Below are 21,643 nucleotides of genomic sequence, written 5' to 3' on the forward strand. Positions count from 1 at the left end.
CTTTTGGTTTCAGCCTTGCAGAAGGTGGAATTGACTTCCAAACAGAGCTGGCATGAGCACCAGACAACTGGATTCAAAGAGCTTGTCGACAAAATTGCAATTAACTAAATGTACAGAAAGCCAAGTGGGAATATAAAGTTGTTGCTGGAATTGTGACCTGACTCCAAAAACAAAAGGACTGGGTTTTGGACTGGAATGGAATGGAATTCTTCAGTGTTTCTGTTGTTTGGCTTGCATTGACTCATCGATTTTCTTGTTTTTCACTTTGTCGATGCCTTTGAATAATTGTGGATCCTTCTTCAGGGTGTCTTCATTCACCAGGTAGTTCTGACCTCTGATGATGTTGATTGTAATCAGCTTCAATTCGCTGATAGTTTTGGAAGTGAGCAGATTTCCTTTGCTTGAGTCTACAACATGGAACTCAGTCTGACATGTGGACCCATGGGAGGATTTGAATGCCACCCCTGCGTTGGAGTTGCATCCATCCAATAAGAGACCGAGTAGAAGTGACAGTTCTGTCAGTCGAACATGAGACTTTTAATGGCAGGGTTGTGACTTTGAGTGCCATTCTGTTTTTCCCTTTTTTAAGGCTTCATGAGCAGAGAGTACAGGGAGTGTTTGAAAATGAGCAAGTCTCGCTTTGATTCAGGACTCTTACCTCTCAGCAGCATCTCACTATGAAAGATTGAATTTGATCTCATTTCATTCTCAGCTCGGGGTCTGTGCGGCTCAGTGGCACTTCTGGCTGTCTCCCGCTTCACAATCCATCAGTACTGAGAAAGCAATGGGGAATATTACTCACATGTTGTGTTCTTTAATTTTTTGGAAAACTTGAATGTATGTATTTTCTTCCAAAACAAGGACAATAAGCCGCTGTTAATGTAGGGCTGAAATAGCTCAGTTGGGAGAGCGTTAGACTGAAGATCTAAAGGTCCCTGGTTCAATCCCGGGTTTCAGCAGTTATGCTTCCTTATGCGTCCCTTGCCTTGGTTCTGATTTTCCGGTTGCACAATTTACTTTGAAATTATTTACCAAGCACCAGTGGATTGAATTTGAGAAACAACACAGAGTCATTTACAGCACAGAAGGTGGTCGTTTTACCTATCACATCCATGCTGGCTCTCCCCGGAGCAATCTAGTCAGTTCCACTCACCAGCTCGATCCCTTTCCTCCTGCAAGTTTCTTTCCTTCAAGTATCCATCTAATTTCCTTTTCAAATCATTGATTGTCTCTGCTTCCACCACACTCGTGGGCCAAGACATTACTACCCACAGCATAAAAAATTCCACATCATCAAGGATGGGAAATACTTATATCATCTATATTTGCTTATTCTCTATTTCTATGAGAATAGACTGACAGTCAACATGAAAGGAAACCCAAAAATCTTCGAGCAGCATGTAAATGATAAGTGGGTAGTAAGAGGTTGAGTCGGGCCTATGAGGGACAAAAAGGATAATATAAGCTTAGAGGTGCAGGGCAATGTTAATCTACTTAATGAGTACTTTGTATCAGTGATCACTGAGGAAGTGGAATTTGACAAAATATCAGTCGAAGTGAAGAGAGTAGAGGCAATGGAGAGAGTACAAATTAGGAGAGGGAGGTACTAAAAAGGCTGGCTGTGCTTAGGGAAGATAAATCACCTGGTCCGGATGGCTCACATCCCAGGTTGCGAAAGGAAATGCGGATGCAGATAACGGAAGGGCTTGTGATAATCTTCCAATCTTCCCGGGATACGGGGGAGGTGCCAGAGGATTAAACAGTGGCAAATGCGACACCCTTATTCAAGAAAGGGTGTAAGGACAGTCCGGCTAACTACAGGCCAGTTAGATTAACAGCAGCGGTGGGTAAGGTTTTGGAAAGAATAATCAGGGTAAAAAATCAACAGTCACTTGGAGAGGTTTGAGTTAATTAAGGAGAGTGAGCATGGATTTATAAAAGGGAGTTCATGCTTGACTAATCTAACTGCATTTGTTGATGAACTAACAGAGCAAGTTGATGAAGGCAATGCAGTGGATGTTGTTTATATTGATTTTAAGGAAGCGTTTGACAAGGTACCACATAAAAGGGCGGTTAACAAAATTGAGGTTCGTGGTATAGGAGGGTCAGTGTCCAATTGGATAGAAAATTGGTTTAAGGACAGAAAACAGCGAGTCTTATTAAATGGTTCTTTGTCAGACTGGAGGATAGTCGACAGTGGTGTTCCCCAAGGGTCAGTGCTAGAACCACTGCTTTTTTTGCTCAAGGTAAGTGACTTGGATCTTGGAATACAGAGTAGAATCTCAAAATATGCCGATGACACCAAACCTTGAGGAGCGGCAAACAGTGAAGATGATATGAACTGCCTGCAACAGGACAGTGATAGGCTAGCAAAATGGGCAGACAGGTGGCAGATGGAATTTAATAGTGACAAGTGTGAGGTGATGTATTTTGGCATAAGGAGTAGGGAGAGGCAATATATACTTAATGGCACAGTTCTAAAGAGTGTACTGGAATAGAGGGACTTGGGGTTCATGTGCATCAATCTTTGAAGGAGGCAAGTCATATTGCGAGAGTGGTTCGCAAAGCATATGGGATCTTGGGCTTTATAAGTAGAGGCATTGAGTACAAAAGCAGGGAGGTTATGCTGAACCATTATAAAACTCTGGTTAGGCCCCAATTGGAGTGTTGCTTCCAGTTCTGCTCAGCAGACTTTAGAAAGAATGTGAGGGTCCTTGAGAGGACGCAGAGGCGATTTACCAGAATGGATCCAGGGATGGGGGATTTTAGTTACAAGGTTAGGTTGGAAAAGCTAGGATTATTCTGCCTTTCTCAAAGGAGATTGAGTGGAGAATTGTTAGAGGTGTATAACACCTCTAGAGAACGGGCCATCCTGGACTGGGTATTGTGTAATGAGAAAGGATTAGTTAACAATCTTGTTGTGTGGGGTCCCTTGGGGAAGTGCGCCCATAATATGATAAAATTCTTCATTAAGATGGAGAGTGAGAGAGTTGATTCCGAGACTCGGGTCCTGAATCTAAACAAAGAAAACTATGAAGGTATGAGGCGGGAGTTGGTTTTGGTAGATTGGGGAACGTTACTTAAAGGGTTGACAGTGGATAGGCAATGGCTAGCATTTAAAGAGCGCATGGATGAATTACAACAATTGTTCATTCCTGTCTGTGCAAAAGTAAAACAGGAAGGGTGGCTCAACTGTGGCTTACAAAAGAAATTAAGGAAAGTATTAGATCCAAGGAGGAGAAATATAAAATGGCCAGAACAAGCAGCAAACCTGAAGATTGTGAGCAGTTTGGAATTTAGCAGAGGAGGACAAAAGGATTGATTAAGAAGGGGGAAATAGAGTATGACAGTAAGCTAGCAGAGAACATAAAAACTGACTGTAAAAGCTTCTATAGATATGTGTAGAGAAAAAGATTACTGAAGACAAATGTGGGCCCCTTACAGTCAGAAACGGGGGAATTTATAATGGGGAACAAAGAAATGGCAGACCAATTAAATACATACTTTGGATCTGTCTTCACAAAGGAGGATACAAATTATCTCCCAGAAATGTTGGAGAACATAGGGTCTAGTGAGAAGGAGGAACTGTATGAAATCAGTATTAGTAGGGAATGTTTGGGAAATTGATGGGATTGAAGGCCGATAAATCCCCAGGGCCTGATAATCTACATCCCAGAGTACTTAAGGAAGTGGCCCTTGAAATAGCAGATGCATTTCTGGTCTTTTTTCAAAATTCTATCGACTCTGGAACAGTTCCAATGGATTGGACGGTAGTTAATGTAACTCCACTATTTAAAAAAAGAGGCAGAAAGAAAACAGCGAATTATATACCGGTTAGCGAGGCCTGGACAAGGTATGCCAGCCAAGAGCGACGTCTCAATTCATTCCATCTTCGCTGCCTTCGGAGAATACTTGGCATCAGGTGGCAGGACTATATCTCCAACACAGAAGTCCTTGAAGCGGCCAACACCCCCAGCTTATACACACGACTGAGTCAGCGGCGCTTGAGATGGCTTGGCCATGTGAGCCGCATGGAAGATGGCAGGATCCCCAAAGACACATTGTACAGCGAGCTCGCCACTGGTATCAGACCCACCGGCCGTCCATGTCTCCGCTATAAAGACGTCTGCAAATGCGACATGAAATCGTGTGACATTGATCACAAGTCGTGGGAGTCAGTTGCCAGCATTCGCCAGAGCTGGCGGGCAGCCATAAAAACAGGGATAAATTGTGGCGAGTCGAAGAGACTTAGTAGTTGGCAGGAAAAAAGACAGAGGCGCAAGGGGAGAGCCAACTGTGCAACAGCCCCGACAAACAAATTTCTCTGCAGCACCTGTGGAAGAGCCTGTCACTCCAGAATTGGCCTTTTTAGCCACTCCAGGCGCTGCTTCACAAACCACTGACCACCTCCAGGCGCGTATCCATTGTCTCTCGAGATCAGGGGGCCCAAAAGAAGCCACACATCAGTCGTGGGGAAAATGCTGGAGTCCATTATAAAAGATGTTATAGCAGAGTGCAATAATAACTCGTCTCCACTCCTAGTATTTCTAAATCCCACACATTCACTATAATGTGAACAATTATTTCCTGTTGTGTCTCTCTCAGATTTGTAAACTTCACTGTATTGGAGTGATGTGACATCTACTGGCGGGAAGCAAGAACTGCAATCAAGCAGCAGAAACTCCACAGTCTGTCAGGGTTAAAGAAACATTGCAATGTGAGGATACAGCGAAGTGGTTTGATTGGGTAGATGGAGACATGATTCCACCTGTAGTGGTGTCTGAAGCAAAGGCCAGAAATACAAAATTGTCATTAATAAAAGAAATGAGGAATTCATGAAAAATGTAGTAACGTAGTGAATGGTTAGAATGTGGATAGAATAGAAAGTGAGATTGGATGGACAGAAGCAGTCTGAAAGGATGGCTAAACAAAAGGTGAGTGCCCTGAAACGTTAACTGTGTTTCTCACAGCACAGATGCTGCCAGAGCTGCTGAACATTTCCAGCACTTTCTGTTTTTATTTCAGCATTTGCAGGATGTTGCTTTGATCTGAAAAAAAATGGATGATTGGCTGGGGGGTTCCAGTGAAATTCCACAGCAGCTAATAAAGCCTGACCTGTCAGCGGCTGGTTGGTCTAGGGGTGTGATCCTCGCTTAGTGAGTATGGTTAATTAACATGCGAGAGATTCCGGGTTCAAGTCCCGGACGAGCCCTGGTCTGCTGGTGTTTTTAGATTAAGGTTATCTGTTGGTTTCAGCCTTGCAGAAGGCGGACTTGACTTCCATCCGGAGCTGCCTTGAGGACAAGACAACTGGATTCAAAGAGCTTGTCGACAAAATTGTAATTAACTAAATGTACAGATAGCCAAGTGGGAATATAAAGTTGTTGCTGGAATTGTGACCTGACTCCAAAAACATCTGGACTGGAATGGATTGGAACTCTTCAGTGTTTCTGTTGTTTGGCTTGCATTGACTCATCGATTTTCTTGTTTTTCACTTTGTCGATGCCTTTGAATAATTGTGGATCCTTCTTCAGGGTGTCTTCTTTCACCAGGTAGTTCTGACCTCTGATGATGTTGATTGTAATCAGCTTCAATTCGCTGATAGTTTTGGAAGTGAGCAGATTTCCTTTGCTTGAGTCTACAACATGGAACTCAGTCTGACATGTGGACCCATGGGAGGATTTGAATGCCATCCCTGCGTTGGAGTTGCATCCATCCAATAAGAGACCGAGTAGAAGTGACAGTTCTGTCAGTCGAATATGAGACATTTAATGGCAGGGTTGTGAGTTTGAGTGCCATTCTATTTTTCCCTTTTGTAAGGCTTCATGAGCAGAGAGTACAGGGAGTGTTTGAAATGAGCAAGTCTCGCTTTGATTCAGGACTCTTACCTCTCAGCAGCATCTCACTATGAAAGATTGAATTTGATCTCATTTCATTCTCAGCTCGGGGTCTGTCCGGCTCAGTGGCACTTCTGGCTGTCTCCCGCTTCACAATCCATCAGTACTGAGAAAGCAATGGGGAATATTACTCACATGTTGTGTTCTTTAATTTTTTGGAAAACTTGAATGTATGTATTTTCTTCCAAAACAAGGACAACAAGCCACTGTCAGTGCAGGGCTGAAATAGCTCAGTTGGGAAAGCGTTAAACTGACGATCTAAAGGTTCCTGGTTCAATCCCGGGTTTCAGCAATTTTGCTTCCTTATGCGTCCCTTGCCTTGGTTCTGATTTTCCAGTTGCACAATTTACTTTGAAATTATTTACCAAGCACCAGTGGATTGAATTTGAGAAACAACACAGAGTCATTTACAGCACAGAAGGTGGTCGTTTGGCCTATCACATCCATGCTGGCTCTCCCCGGAGCAATCTAGACAGTTCCACTCACCAGCTCGATCCCTTTCCTCCTGCAAGTTTCTTTCCTTCAAGTATCCATCTAATTTCCTTTTCAAATCATCGATTGTCTCTGCTTCCACCACACTCGTGGGCCAAGTCATTACCACCCACAACATAAGAAAGTTCCACCTCATCAAGGATGGGAAATACTTACACCTTCTATATTTGCTTATTCTCTATTTCTATGAAAATAGACTGACAGTCAACATGAAAGGAAACCCAAAAATCTTCGAGCAGCATGTAAATGATAAGTGGGTAGTAGGAGGTTGAGTCGGGCCTATTAGGGACAAAAAGGATAATATAAGCTGAGAGGTGCAGGGCAATGTTAATCTACTTAATGAGTACTTTGTATCAGTGATCACTAAGGAAGTGGAATTTGACAAAATATCAGTCGAAGTGAAGAGAGTAGAGTCAATGGAGAGGGTAGAAATTGAGAGAGGGAGGTACTAAAAAGGCTGGCTGTGCTTAGGGTAGATAAATCACCTGGTCTGGATGGCTGGCATCCCAGGTTGCGAAAGGAAATGCGGATGCAGATAATGGAAGAGTTTGCCATAATCTTCCAATCTTCCCTGGATACGGGGGAGGTGCCAGGAGTAAACAGTGGCAAATGCGACGCCCTTATTCAAGAAAGGGTGTAAGGACAGTCCGGCTAACTACAGGCTAGTTAGATTAACAGCAGCGGTGGGTAAGGTTTTAGAAAGAATAATCAGGGTAAAAAATCAACAGTCACTTGGAGAGGTTTGAGTTAATTAAGTAGAGTGAGCATTGATTTATAAATGTGAGTTCATGCTTGACTAATCGAACTGCATTTTTTGATGAACTAACAGAGCAGCTTGATGAAGGGAATGCAGTGGATGTTGTTTATATGGATTTTAAGGAAGCGTTTGATAAGGTTCCACATAAAAGTGGGGTTTCCAAAATTGAGGTTCGTGGTATAGGAGGGTCAGTGTCCAATTGGATAGAAAATTGGTTTAAGGACAGAAAACAGGGAGTATTATGAAATGATTCTTTGCCAGACTGGAGGATAGTCGACAGAGGTGTTCCCCAAGGGTCAGTGCCAGAACCACTGCTTTTTTTGCTAAAGATAAATGACTTGGATCTTGGAATATTGAGTAGAATCTCAAAATATCCCGATGACAACAAACTTGGAGGAGTGGCAAACAGTGAGGATGATATGAACTGCCTGCAACAGGACAATGATAGGCTAGCAGAATGGGCAGACAGGTGGCAGATGGAATTTAATAGTGACAAGTGTGAGGTGATGTATTTTGGCATAAGGAATAGGGAGAGGCAATATTTACTTAATGGCACAGTTCTAAAGTGTGTGTTGGAATAGAGGGACTTGGGGTTCATGTGCATCAATCTTTGAAGGTGGCAAGACATATTGCGAAAGTGGTTAGCAAAGCATATGGGATCTTGGGCTTGAAAAAAGAGGCATTGAGTACAAAGCAGGGAAGTTATGCTGAACCATTATAAAGCTCTGATTAGGCCCCAGTTGGCGTGTTGCTTCCAGTTTTGCTTACCACACTTAAGAAAGAATGTGAGCGTCCTTGAGAGGATGCAGAGGAAATTCACCAGCATGGATCCAGGGATGGAGGATTTTAGTTACAAGGTTAGGTTGGAAAAGCTAGGGTTGTTCTACCTGCATCAAAGGAGAGTGAGGGGAGAATTGATAGATGTGTTTTTGGCTATGACAGTTTTAAATAAATTGGCAAGGAAACATTGTTCCCGTTAACTCTTGGTACAAGGACTAGGGGACACAGATTGAAGGTTTTGGACAGGAGATTCAGGGGGAATGTGCGCAAGAACTTTTTTACACTGATTGGTGATGATCTGTAACTCGCTGCCCAAGAGGGCGGTGGAAATGGAGACAATAGAGGATTACAAAAGGAATTTGAATGGGCACTTGAAGGAAATAATTTTACAGGGCTATGGGGATCGAGCAGACAAGTAATAACTCGTCTCCACTCCTAGTATTTCTAAATCCCACACATTCACTATAATGTGAACAATTCTTTCCTGTTGTGTCTCTCTCAGATTTGTAAACTTCACTGTATTGGAGTGAAGTGACATCTACTGGCAAGAAACAAGAACTGCCGTGATGAGATCAGCCATGATTGCATTGAACGGCAGAGCAGTCTCGAGTGGCTGACTTGCCGACTCCGGCTCCTCGTTCTTATGTTCATAGAATCATGCAGCACAGAAGGAGGCCATTCGGCCCCATTGTGCCTCTGCTGACTCTCTGACAAAAAGATGCAATTAGTCCAACCCCCTGCCTATTTCCCCATAATCCTGGAGAATTTCACTTTGAAATATTTGTCCAATTCCTTTATGAAAGTTATAATTGAATCTGTTTCCACCACCCTGTCAGACAATTCATTCCAAATCCGAATCAGTTACTGGGTAAAAAGATCTCTCCTCACCTCCCCTTGACATTTTTGGCCAATTATTTTAAATCTGTGTCCTCTGGTTACTGACCCCCAGGACAGTGGAAACAGTTTCTCCCTCTCTACCCTATGAAAATCCTTCATGATTCTGAACACCTCTATTAAATCTTCCCTTAACCTTCTCTACTCTGAGGAGAACAATCCCAGCTTCACCAGCCTGTCCAGAGAACTGACACCCCTCATCTCTGGTATCATTCTAGTAAATCTCCTCTGAACTGTCTCAGAAGCTTTGATGTCCGTTCTAAAGCCTGGTGCCCAGAACTGGACACATTACTCGAGCTGAGATCGAGCCAGCGACGCCCACATCCCACGAACGAATAAAGAAACGCTCCCGAACCAGCCCCCAATTCTTAAGCATTTATCGACGCTCCCTGCCCAGTCCCCAAATCTTATTCATTTAGAAACGCTCCCTGCCCAGTCTCCAACTCTTATTCAATTATCGACACTCCCTGCCCAGTCCCCAATTCTTATCCATTTACAGACGCTTCCTGACCAGTACCCAAATCTTATTCATTTAGAGACGCTCCCTGCCCAGTCCCCCAATTCTTATCCATTTGCAGACGCTCCCTGCCCAGTCCCTAATTCTTATCCATTTACAGACGCTCCCTGACCAGTACCCAAATTTTATTCATTTAGAGACGCTCCCTGCCCAGTCCCCAATTCTTATCCATTTATGGACGCCATTTCGGGAAGCCTCACCGGGAAAAGCTTCACCACCGCCATCCGCAGGGATACAGATGGGATTGTTCCATCTTATTGTGGCCCTGAGGCCCTGCTCCAGCTGTGTGAGCCCGCAAAGTCTTCTCGCACTTTGTGAATATCCCGCTCCAACTCCGAACCCGCAGCTCGAGCTGCTGACAAAGCTCCCTACCGCGCCTGCGCGCCCCGCTCCTGTCACAGATAGGGCCGATTCTAGGCCGCTCTGCATTCTGGGTATCACACCTGTCATTAATGCTATTCTTTCAGCTCAAAGGTTTTATTACGTACATTTCATGACCTGGAATCGTCGTGAGTGTTTTCTTTTGCACATGTCAGTGCCTGGGAGGATCGAGTCAGCTTCACTTTGCAGCCATGAGTTTCTGGTGTGAGAAAGTGGTGTTTAACTCAGTATATTTCAGTTTTTGGTCTGTGACTGTGGGTATTATTCAGTACTTGTTTGTTTCTGCTATTGCTCTGTGAGTTTCACCACATATCTTTCAACAACTTGTATGTGAGCATCAGCTTTTGTCTATATCTATCAGTTTCTGAGAAGTGAGAAAGGGTTTGATTCTATCCCTATTAGTTTCTGTTACATGCATGTGTCTTTAATCTGCACCTCCTCTGAGTGTGTCTTCGTCTCTGTACTTGTAGGTGAGTATGTGTTTTGCTTTGTATCTCTCAGTCTTTGAAGTGTGAGCCTGGGTTTGTACCTAATTTCCTTTGTACCTTGCAGTTGGGATATGAAAGAAAGATTTTTACACGTTACCTGCCAACTGCTGCTACGTGACTGTGGGTTTCACACTGTATCTGTCAATTTCTTGTCTGGTAATGCGAAGTTTACAGTGTACCTGTCAGTTTCTTGTATGTGAGTGTTGATTTCACTCTGAAAAGAATCATAGATCATAGAATAGTTACAGAACAAAAGGAAGCCATTCAGCTCATTGTGCTTGTGCTGCTTCTGTGCACGAGCAACTCAGCTCATGCCACAGACTCATGTATTCCATGAAAACATGCAATTTTTCCACTTCAGATAATTATCTTATACCATTTTGAAAGCCATGGTTGAATCAGCCTCCATCACACTCTCAAGCAGTGCATATCAGATCTTAACCACTCGCTGTGCAAAAGAAGTTTTTCCTCATGTTGCCTTTGGTTCTTTTGCCATTCACCTTAAATCGGTGTCCTCAGGTTACAGAGCCGTGAATAATATTCCCCATTGCTTTCTCAGCACTGATGGATTGTGAAGCAGGAGACAGCCAGAAGTCCCACTGAGCCGCACTGACCCCGAGCTCGGAATGAAATGAGATGAAGTTCAATCTTTCACAGCGAGATGCTGCAGAGAGATGAGTCCCAAATCAAAGTGAGACTTTCTCATACTTTTGCTGAATTTCATTTCAAACACTCCTTGTACTCTCTGCTAATGAAGCCTTAAACAAGGGAAAAACAAAATGGCACTCAAACTCACCACCCTGAAATTAAAAGTTTAATGTTTGACTGACTGAACTGTCACTTCTACTCAGTCTCTTATTGGATGGATGCAACTGTATTCTCCAACGCAGGGGTGGCATTCAAATCCTCCCATGGGTCCACATGTCAGACTGAGTTCCATGTTGTAGACTCAAGCAAAGGAAATCTGTTCAGTTCCAAAACTATCAGTGAGTTGAAGCTCATTACGATCATCATCATCAGAGGTCAGAACTACCTGGTGAAAGATGACAATCTGAAGAAGGATCCACAATTATTCAAAGGCATCGACAAAGTGAAAAACAAGAAAATCGATGAGTCAGTGCAAGCCAAACAACAGAAACACTGAAGAATTCCATTCCATTCCAGTCCAGAACCCAGTCCTGTTGTTTTTGGAGTCAGGTCACAATTACTGCAACAACTTTATATTCCCACTTGGCTATCTGTACATTTAGTTAATCAAGCTCTTTGAATCCAGCTCTCTGGTCCTCAAGCAGGCTCCATATGGAAATCAATTCCGCCTTCTGCAAGGCTGAAACCAATCAATGACCTTAAACTAAAAATGCCAAAGAAGAAGGACTTGTCCAGGATTTGAACCCATGATCTCTCACACATTAATTAATCACTCAACCGAAGCAAGGATCATACCCCTAGATCAACATGCCACTGATATCAGAACTTCCTTTTAGCTCCTGTGGAATTTCACTGGCAGCCAAAGCCGACCATCCATTTTTATTTTCAGAGCAAAGCAACATCTTGCAAATTCTGAAATAAAAACAGAAAGTGTTGGAAATGTTCAGAAACTCTGGCAGCATCTGTGGAGAGAGAAACAGAGTTCACCTTTCAGGGCGTTTACCTTTTGTTTGAGCCATCCTTTCACACTGCATCTGTCCACCCAATCTCACTTTCTATTTTATCTAGATTCCATCCACTCACTACCTAAATACATTTATCATGAATTCCTCATATCTTTTAATAATGACAATTTTATATTTCTGGCCTTTGCTTTGGACTCCACCACAAGTGGAATCATGTCTCCACCAACCCAGTCAAACCCATTCACTATTTCCTCACATTGCAATGTTTCTTTCACCCTGACAGACGATGGAATTTCTGCTGCTTGATTGCAGTTCTTGCTTCCTGCCAGTAGATGTCACCTCACTCCAGTACAGTGAAGGTGACAAATCTGAGAGCACACAACAAGAAGTAATTGTTCACGTTGTTCATTGTTCAGTGAACAGGTCCCTCTATTCCTGCACACTCTTTAGAACTGTGCCATTAAGTATATTTTGCCTCTCCCTATTCCTTCTGCTAAAATGCATCACCTCACACTAGTCACTGTTAAAATCCATGTGCACCTGTCTGCCCATTCTGCTAGCCTATCACTGTCTTGTTGCAGGTGGTTCATTTCATCCTCACTGTTTGCCACTTCTCCAAGTTTGGTGTTATCGGCATATTTTGAGATTCTACTCTATATTCCAAGATCCAAGTCATTTATCTGTCGCAAGTAAAAAGCAGTGGTTCCAAACGTGACCCTTGGGGAACAGCACTGTCGACAACCTTCCAGTCTGAGAATGAATCATTTATTACGACTTGCTGTTTTCTGTCCTTAAGCCAATTTTCTATCCAATTGGACACTGACCCTCCTATTCCATGAACCTCAATGTTGTTAATCATCCTTTTATGTGTCGTTTCTTAAAATCCATATAAACAACATCCACTGCATTCCCTTCATAAACCTTCTCTGTTAGTTCATCAAAAAATGCAGTTAGATTAGTCAAGCATGAACTCCCATTTATAAATCCATGCTCACTCTCCTTAATTAACTCAAACCTCTCCAAGTGACTGTTGATTTTTTCCCTGATTGTTCTTTCTAAAACCTTACCTTAATCTAACTGGCCTGTAGTTAGCCGGACTGTCCTTACACCCTTTCTTGAATAAGGGTGTCACATTTGCAACTGTTTAATCCTCTGACACCTCCCCCGTATCCAGGGAAGATTGGAAGATTATAGCAAGCCTTTCTGTTATCTGCATCCACATTTCCTTTCGAAATCTGGGATGAAAGCCATCCGGACCAGGTAATTTATCTTCCTGAAGCATAACCAGCCTTTTCAGTACCTCCCTCTCTCAATTTGTACCCTCTCCATTGCCTCTACACTCTCCACTTATCCTGATATTTTGTCAAATTCCACTTCCTTAGTGATCATTGATACAAGGTACTTATTAACTAGGTTAACATTGCCCTGCAGCTCTAAGTATATATTACCCTCTTTGTCCCTAATGGGGCCCACTTCACCGCTGACTACCTGCTTATTATTTATATACTGCTCGAAGATTTTTGGGTTCCCTTTCATGTTGACTGCCATTCTATTCTCGTAGAGATAGGGAATAAGCTAAATATAGAAGATATAAATATTTCCCATCCTTGGGTGAGGTGGAATTTTTTTATGCTGTGAGTGGTAATGTCCTGACCCACGAGTGTGGTGGAAGTAGAGACAATCAATGATTTGAAAAAGAAATTGGATGGATACCTGAAGCAAAGGAACTTGCAGGAGGAAAGGGATCGAGCAGGTGAGTGGAACTGAGTTGCTGGCTCCGATAATTGCTGCAGTCACTGCGATCCCCCTTAATTTTGTACAAGGTGACAATGTTTGCATCACGCATGTTTTGAGCCCTTGTTGAGCTGGACTATGGTGGGCTCACTGTCCAGTTCCTCCATGACAGGGAAGTCTGGAATGGCACTGAGAGCTACTTCAATGACAATGTTCTCCGTTATGTAGAGTTCAAGGTAATGCTCCACTCACCTTTCCATCTGCTTGTTAGGTTCAGTGATGATCACCCCTCTCTTTGTCTTCAAAAGGTGCTGATTTAGTTACTACTGGGCCCATTGCTTTCTTAATTCCTTCAAACATAGCATCCCCGGATTCATCAGCAGAGTTTTAACCAGTATTGATTGGTGCAGTGCCGAGCAGTCTGCAGAGACTTGTTTCTGGCAGCTCTGAGAGCATTTAGATGTTGTTTGCTGGGGACTTGTTTGTAGTTCATGAGGGCTCTCCTCTTAGTTGCAGTAACTGACTCCATTTCAGTCCAATAAGCCTCAAACCAGTCAGCATTCCTCCCATCTCTTTTCCTATACACAGTGAGTGCAGAGTTATAGATGGTGGTGTGCAGATGATTCCACTTTGACACTGCACTGAGGCCTTGAGCATTGTTGTCTGAAAGAGCCTGATCGAGGATGTTGAGGAACTCCTGGGTCCTTTCTGGATCAGTGGTTCGGCAAGTGTTGATCAGAAGACGAGCTTTTATCATGGATGGATGAAGCTTCCTTGGCTGAAGCCTGACCTTGTTACACACCAGGGAGTGATCAGTGTCACAGTCAGCGCTGTGATAGCTGCGAGTGATGAGGACACTGCTGAGGGTGTTATGTCTGGTGAAGATAAGGTCTAGCTAGTGCCAATGGCATGATCTCGGATGTCTCCAGGACACCTTGTAGCACAGCTTGACCTGGAAGTAGCTGTTCATCACACAGAATCCATGGTGACAGCATAGCTCCAGCAACCTCTGTCCATTTTCATTCATCTTGCCAATCCCCTGGTGCTCTATGCACATTGGCAAAGCTGTGTAGTCAGTACCCAAGCTTGTGTTGAAGTCTCCTAGAAGGTACAGTCCCTCAGTGCTGGGAATTCTACTGATAGCAGTGTCAAGTGTCACATAGAATTGATCCTTGACATCTGGGGTGGAGGTGAGTGTCGGGACATAGATGCACATGAGATTAACTGGGCCCACACTTGTTGACAAGTGAAGAGTAAGAAGTCTCTCTGAGCCTACTGTGGGTGGTTCACTCATTTGAAGTGGCGTGTATTTTACTGTGAAACCCATTCCATGTTCACGAGTTGCCTCTTGGGCTTTCCCCTGCCAGAAGAAGGTGTAGTGTTTCTCTTTGAGGGATCCACTTTGAACGAGTCTAGTTTCTTGCAGCACAGCAATGTCCACATTGAGCCTTGTGAGTTCCTTGTCGATCACAGCTGTCTTGTGTGTGTCATCAACCTGCAGAAGGTTGTCGGTAAGGCCAGGACACATGGTCCTCACATTCCAGCTTGTGATGCGAAGGACTGGTGTCTTCTTTGTTGAGTTTGTTTTTCTTGGTGCATAGATTATCAATCCGTCTGTTGAGAGATGACTCTCCAAGCTCCAATCACCCATTGAAGCAAGCAGGTCGTGGCTTCACAACACCTAACTGACTCTGGGCTGCCCAGCTTGGAGTGAATGGTAGCTATCCAATGAGACACTAAGAGCTCTCCCACTGTCCGAAGTAACCCCTGGCGCTCATACTCTACACCAATTGAATGAGAGCTTATAATCAGTAACTGTTTATTCCCGGGTTGTGCTCATGTTTAACCACGAAGCTGGAGTGTCCTCTCTAGGGCACAGGCCTGGGCAAACAGTATGGAGACCCTGAGCATCAGGACCCCCTCTCAGCATTGCTCGTATTGTCCAAAGGAAAGGAAAAACCAGTACTGTTTGTTACCAGTTCTGTTGTCGGAGTTGCTGGAAAACTGCCTGATAAGTCACAGGTAACCGCCCCCAGGACTCCACTCCGGATTTACTGTCCAGGTTTACTGCCTCAGCCTTCTTATTTATTTATTTAGAGATACAGTACTGAAACAGGTCCTTCCAGCCCACCGAGTCTGTACCAACCATCAACCACCCATTTATACTAATCCTACATTAATCCCATATTCCTACCACATCCCCTCAATTCCCCTACCACCTACATACACTAGGGGCAATTTACAACAGCCAATTTACCTGTCAACCTGCAAGTCTTTGGCTGTGGAAGGAAACCAGAGCACCCGGCAGAAACCCACGCAGTCACAGGGAGAACTTGTAAACTCTGCACAGGCAGTACCCAGAATCGAACGCGGGTCACTAGAGGTGTGAGGCTGCGGTGCTAACCACTGCGCCACTGTGTCTTCTCCAGACACCCCTTGAGAAGTGAGACTTTTTGCCCAGAGATGGGGCTCTGTTTCTTGGCATCAGGATGGAACCACACACCAGTGGGCCTGTATGACATGCACAAGGATATCACACACTGCCCCATCTCTGGTACAGATCAGAGTCAGACACTGAACAGATTGCAACCTACAAGGACATCACATCCTTCCCGCTCTCTGGGACAGGTCAGTGTGATACACCAAACAAACAGCACCCTACAGGGACCTCATAAATGCCACGTCCCTGTGACAGATCAAGGTCAGACACTGCAAATATTGCAACCACAGGAACATCACAAATTGCCCCATCCCTCGGACAGCTCGGGGTCTGACATTGAACATATTGCAACAACAAGGACATTACTGTATTACTCCCTCCATTCTGAAAAACAAGCATTCACCCTACTTTTTACCCTGCAGCCAATTTTGGATCCACACTGCCACTGCCCCTTTAATCCCATCTGCTTGAATTTTGTTAGCAAGTCATAGAGAGATGCAAAACTGAAACAGGCCCTACGGCCCACTGAGTCTGTGCTGACCAACCACCACCCATTTATAGTAATCCTACACCATAATCCCATATTCCCTACCACATCCCCACCATTCTCTTACCGACACGAGGAGCAATTTACAACAGCCAATTTACCTATCAACCTGCAGTCTTTGCTTGTGGGCGGAAACCGGAGCACCCAGCAGAAACACACACAGTCACAGGGAGAACTTGCAAACTCTGCGCAGGCAGTACCCAGAACTGAACCTGGGTTGCGAGAGCTGTGAGGTTGCAGTGCCAACCACTGTGCCATTGGGCTGCCCCAAATCTAGTTTATTGTACCTTTTCAAACACAATTTTGACGTCCAGACACGTACCATTAACCTCACCACCCTCGTCAACTCTCTCTGAAACTTCATCAAAGAAATTAATTCATTAATTATTTCAGACACAATCTTCTGTTAACCAATCTGTACTGGCTGTCATTTATCAGCTCATGTTCTACCAAGTGACAGTTAATTTCCTCCTGGATAATTGTCTCTAAAAGTTTCCCCACCACCGACATTAGACTAATTGGTCTGTAGTTCCTGGGTTTATCTCTCTTTTTAAACAGGGCTGTAATATTCACAATCCTTGCAGACTTATCTTTTAATTCTGGAAAGTCTATTGTAGACAATCACTTTGGGCATGACTTTAACCAATTAAAGCAACAGGATACTTGATTAATAAGTCCAGAACTTTTATTGAGAGTAAAATAGTACTTAATAATTGAAAGTAAAATTATACTTAACAAACTTGGGGAATATAACTTTACAGCTCTGGGGACTGGTCGAGCTTGGTCTCAGAGTGTCACGGTCCTCTTTGTCCAGTCTAGATCCCTCGTCAGATGGAGAACTTGGTTGATGATCTGAGTCTTTACCTCTGAGATCTTCTAGTGTTCCTGCACACTGAAACCTTACAAGATCCCTACTTTTAACCCCTGGATGGCCATCACACCACCATGTAAAATAATAATTGGTCCTAGCTGTTGCTAGGTACATTTAATTAGTTCTTAATAATGTCTTCCACTAACAGTCACCTGTCCTCAGAATCTCAGACATGAGTACAATGGAGTGGTTTCACACTGTCTCCCAATCTGATCTGAAACAAGTTTCCTGTTCATTAAATCTAGACTCTTGAAGGTCACGATGTACCATACCATGGGTTTTATCAGGGGTCCGAGAAAGGTCCATTGTTTGAATACATTTAGCTGAAACTGTCCTTTCCCACAAAGACACAGAAACTCACAGTAATTAGATTGAACAAACTTTAAATGAAAACCCATTCTCTCTAAAATGTTTATTGATTCATTAATTATAACTCAATCAAGGTTCATTTCTTTTACAATCATCTGTTTCAGGATGGGTAGCTACTCATTAATTATACAGGATATAAACGTTAGTACTGAACACAAAATGGTTCCTTTGGTCATGTGTTCATTATAAAATGGCTTTCTTAACGTTGTTAGTTATGACAATGGATACATGATAAAAATGGTCAAGTTAAACTGAGATCGAACTACCCAAGCTTACCTCCATCCTCCAGTCCTCTGGCATCATTCCCATATTCAAGGAGGATTGAAAGATTGTGGTTCGAGTCTCTGCTATTTCCACCCTGACTTCCCTCAGCAACCCAGGATGCAGCCCATCCAGACCGGGTGACTTTTCTACTGTGAGCACTGCAAACCTTGTAATTGTCTCCTTTTTAACTATTTTCATCCCCTCCAAATTCTCCACTTCCTCCTCCTTTACTGTGACATTTGCAGCACCCGTTTGTTTTGTGATGACAGATGAAATGTACTTAATTAGTACCTCAGCCACACCCTCTGCCTCCACAGGATCTCCTAATTGACCCACCCTTTCATTGACTGTCCATATGTTGGTAAAAGACTTCAGTGTTCCCAGTTATGTGACCTGCTAATCTTTTCTCATACATTCTCTTGCTGATCTCATTTCCTTTTTTCAGCTCTCCTCTGTACTTTCTGTATTCTGCGTGTTTCTCTACTGCATATGAATCCTCACATGATTTTTCAGTGAATGGTTTTTGAACTATTTTGTCAAAGGATTTAGTTTTGTAAATTTCTCCCTCGCTCCCCTCATGGTCAGGCAGAAAGTTTAACTGCTGTGTTTTCAAACAGCAACAGCTTTATTTGAAAAGCCATTGGGACAGGATTCCGGGTTTTAATCCAGTCACAAATCTGGTTCTGATGTCTTGTGGCTCCAGCTGTCACATGACCTGTCAGAGGATGACCTCATAATTGACCCAGTCATGGAGCTGTGGGTTGATGTTTAAATTGCTTCAAAATAATTTTCCAGAAGGACAATCAAAATGAATCGATATATAAAAGGTAGATTTTGTGAATTTTTGCTCCCAATGGAAATTCCTGCAGAGTCTGCTGGTTTTCATATCCCCACACAGGAAGCTCTGTGCTCGGAGTCTGTATTCATTACATCAACATTATACAGAATCATTTCATGGGAGACCCCAGTGTGAATTGTAGACAGGTGGGTCAGTTTTAACTTTCAAAGTAACACAGAAGCAAAATACTGCTGATACTGGAAATCTGAAATAAAAACAGAAAATGCTGGAAATACTCAGCAGGTCGAGCAGCATCTGTGGAGAGAGAGACAGAGTTAACTTTTCAGATCTGTGACCTTTCATCAGAACTGAGCTGAAATTGTCTGAGGGACTGCGATTGTGGAATCAATTTCAGTGTCAAAGACATTGTACTTGGTAAGGATAGGAAGATGGAGATTATTAAGTACAGTGCAAAAATATAGATGCTTTTACATTATTTTAATCAAAATTGATTTAAACTTTGTGCTCATGAATCCTATCTTTTGATCACAATGACACTGATAACAATGGAAAAAGCAAGACTTGCATTTCACGACCACAGGACATTGCAAACCCTTTTACAGCCAATGAAGGAAGGACTTTTAAAGTGTAGTCACTCAACAGTACAATAGAGTACCCTACAATAAAGATGTATAAGATTCTCACCACACAACTGCCAGACAATGACCATCCCAAACAAGAGAGAATCTAACCATCTCCCTTTGACATTCAATGGCATTACCATCGCTGAATCCCCCACTCTCAACAACTTGGGGGTTACCATTGAGCAGAAACTGAACTGCAGTAGCCATATAAATATTATGGCTACAAGAGCAGGTCAGAGACTAGGAATCCTGCGGCAAGTAACTCACCTCCTGACTACCCAAAGCCTGGACATTAGTCAGGGGTATGATGGAATACTCTCCACTTGTCTGGCTGGGTGCAGCTCCAACAATACTCAAGAAACTCAACAGGACAAAGCAGCCCGCTTGATTGGCACCCCATTTACAACATTCATGCCCTCCATCACTGGCACACAGTGACAGCAGTGTGTACCATCCACAAGATGCACTGCAGCAATGTGCCAAGGCTCCTGAGACAGCACCTTCCAAACCCGCGACCTTTATCACCGAGAAGGACAAGGGCAGCAGATGCATGGGAACACCACAACCTGCAAGTTCCCCTCCAAGCCACACACCATCCTGAATTGTAACTGTATCACCGTTCCTTCACTGTTGCTGGGTCAAAATCCTGGAACTCTCCTCATAACAGCAGCACATGGACTGCAGTGGTTCAAGAAGGCAGCTCAGCACCACCTTCTCAAGGCAATTAGGGATGGATAATAAATGCTGGCCCAGCCAGCGACACCCACCTCCCATGAATGAATTAAAAAAATGATAATATCCTGTAATCCTCCAAAGTAGAAAATACAGATGGAAATGAAAAATAATAAAACAGTCAGCATGGATTTCACAAAGAAAGACTTGATTAACCTTATCTTTGAAAAATCAACAGCAAGAGTAATATAGCAGATGTAGAAGAGTTTAAGTTAATAAAGCCTCATCCATTTATGTGCTTGAACCATCAAATTGTGGGTTAACAAACAAACATACTAACTGACAGAGCTGCATGTTGTGCTTTCTAAATTACCCTAAAGTAGGGTGTTAATGAGTTAAAGCTTCAGGTTGCTGCAACCAGAATAGCCATTGTCCACTATCAGTTTTACTGTTATAAATAAAGGGTGGAACATTCATTGTGAATCTATAGAAACAGTCTGGTCCTGCACACTGCAGACACATCCACGTCATCACCAACCAGCTCTCCTATAATTGGTGCAGTTATTTGACTTTGCCCCATTCGCTCCATGGAATTACTTTTAAAAGATTTTAAATTACAAGCAGTTTTGTTAATGTTCAGCCTTTGAGAAGAAATCATTCCCTGGCCACAGTGGAGACAGCATTGAATATAAAACAGTAGACTACCAGGTAACACAGTGAAAGCTGATCAGCTCATCTATAATTACTTACATTTCTTAATTTTGCTCTTGCTATTCGGTTTTTCATCATTTTCAGTTCCTGACTGTGGATATTATTGTGATTAAATGTGAAAAGATGCACTGTGTCTCAGCCCCGGTATATTGGCTCTTTCTCTGTACAGTGCTGTATACACTCAGATACTGACAGTGTCTCTCCCTCCCTCAACTTTCCAGCCCTGACGGTGCAGAAAGCGCTGCTCAAAGTTACACATTCTGAGTGTTTGCAGTTGATTAGTGAGAGATTATTAACGTATCCTTCTGCAGCGCTGTCTCGGTTAATAACAGCAGATCTAAGCCACATTTCAGATACAGAAACAGATGCATCAATTATTCCCTCTTTCCCAGAGTGAGTGTGGCCGGGACAAGCAGCAACATTCCGGCCCCACACTCTGCAATTACCCAGCACCAGTGGAAAGCAGTGAATACAGATTCAATCATTGGGTTAATGTCCATTACAGGGATGCAAGATTCCACAGCCCAGGATAAACATCCCCATACACCGAGAACAAGCTCAGGAAAACCCGGGGGAGTTAATATCCCAATCACTGAGCATTCCAGCAACATTGAACAAGTTCCTGAACTGAGTGAACCTTTCAAAGTACAGAAGTGCGGACGAGGTCAAAAAGGTCTGAACAGTTGAGGTGACTGAGCGGTTTCAGCTTCTCTGTTCAGGTTGCAGCTTTCACTGGAGGCATGTGCTCAAATCCCACTTCTGACAACTTGATTTTCAGTTACTTTGCAGAGCTT

At 43.3% G+C, this 21,643-nt stretch overlaps 2 non-coding genes across 2 annotated transcripts; both read left to right on the forward strand.

The window, feature by feature from the left end:
- The first annotated feature begins 886 nt into the window (after window positions 1-886).
- trnaf-gaa (transfer RNA phenylalanine (anticodon GAA)) lies at window positions 887-959 on the forward strand. The gene has a single exon. It is a non-coding gene; the product is annotated as a tRNA-Phe (tRNA).
- Window positions 960-6,116: 5,157 nt separating this feature from the next.
- trnav-gac (transfer RNA valine (anticodon GAC)) lies at window positions 6,117-6,189 on the forward strand. The gene has a single exon. It is a non-coding gene; the product is annotated as a tRNA-Val (tRNA).
- Window positions 6,190-21,643: the final 15,454 nt, after the last annotated feature.

The sequence above is a fragment of the Heterodontus francisci genome, unplaced genomic scaffold (assembly GCF_036365525.1).
Source record: "Heterodontus francisci isolate sHetFra1 unplaced genomic scaffold, sHetFra1.hap1 HAP1_SCAFFOLD_86, whole genome shotgun sequence".
NCBI classification, from domain to species: domain Eukaryota; kingdom Metazoa; phylum Chordata; class Chondrichthyes; order Heterodontiformes; family Heterodontidae; genus Heterodontus; species Heterodontus francisci.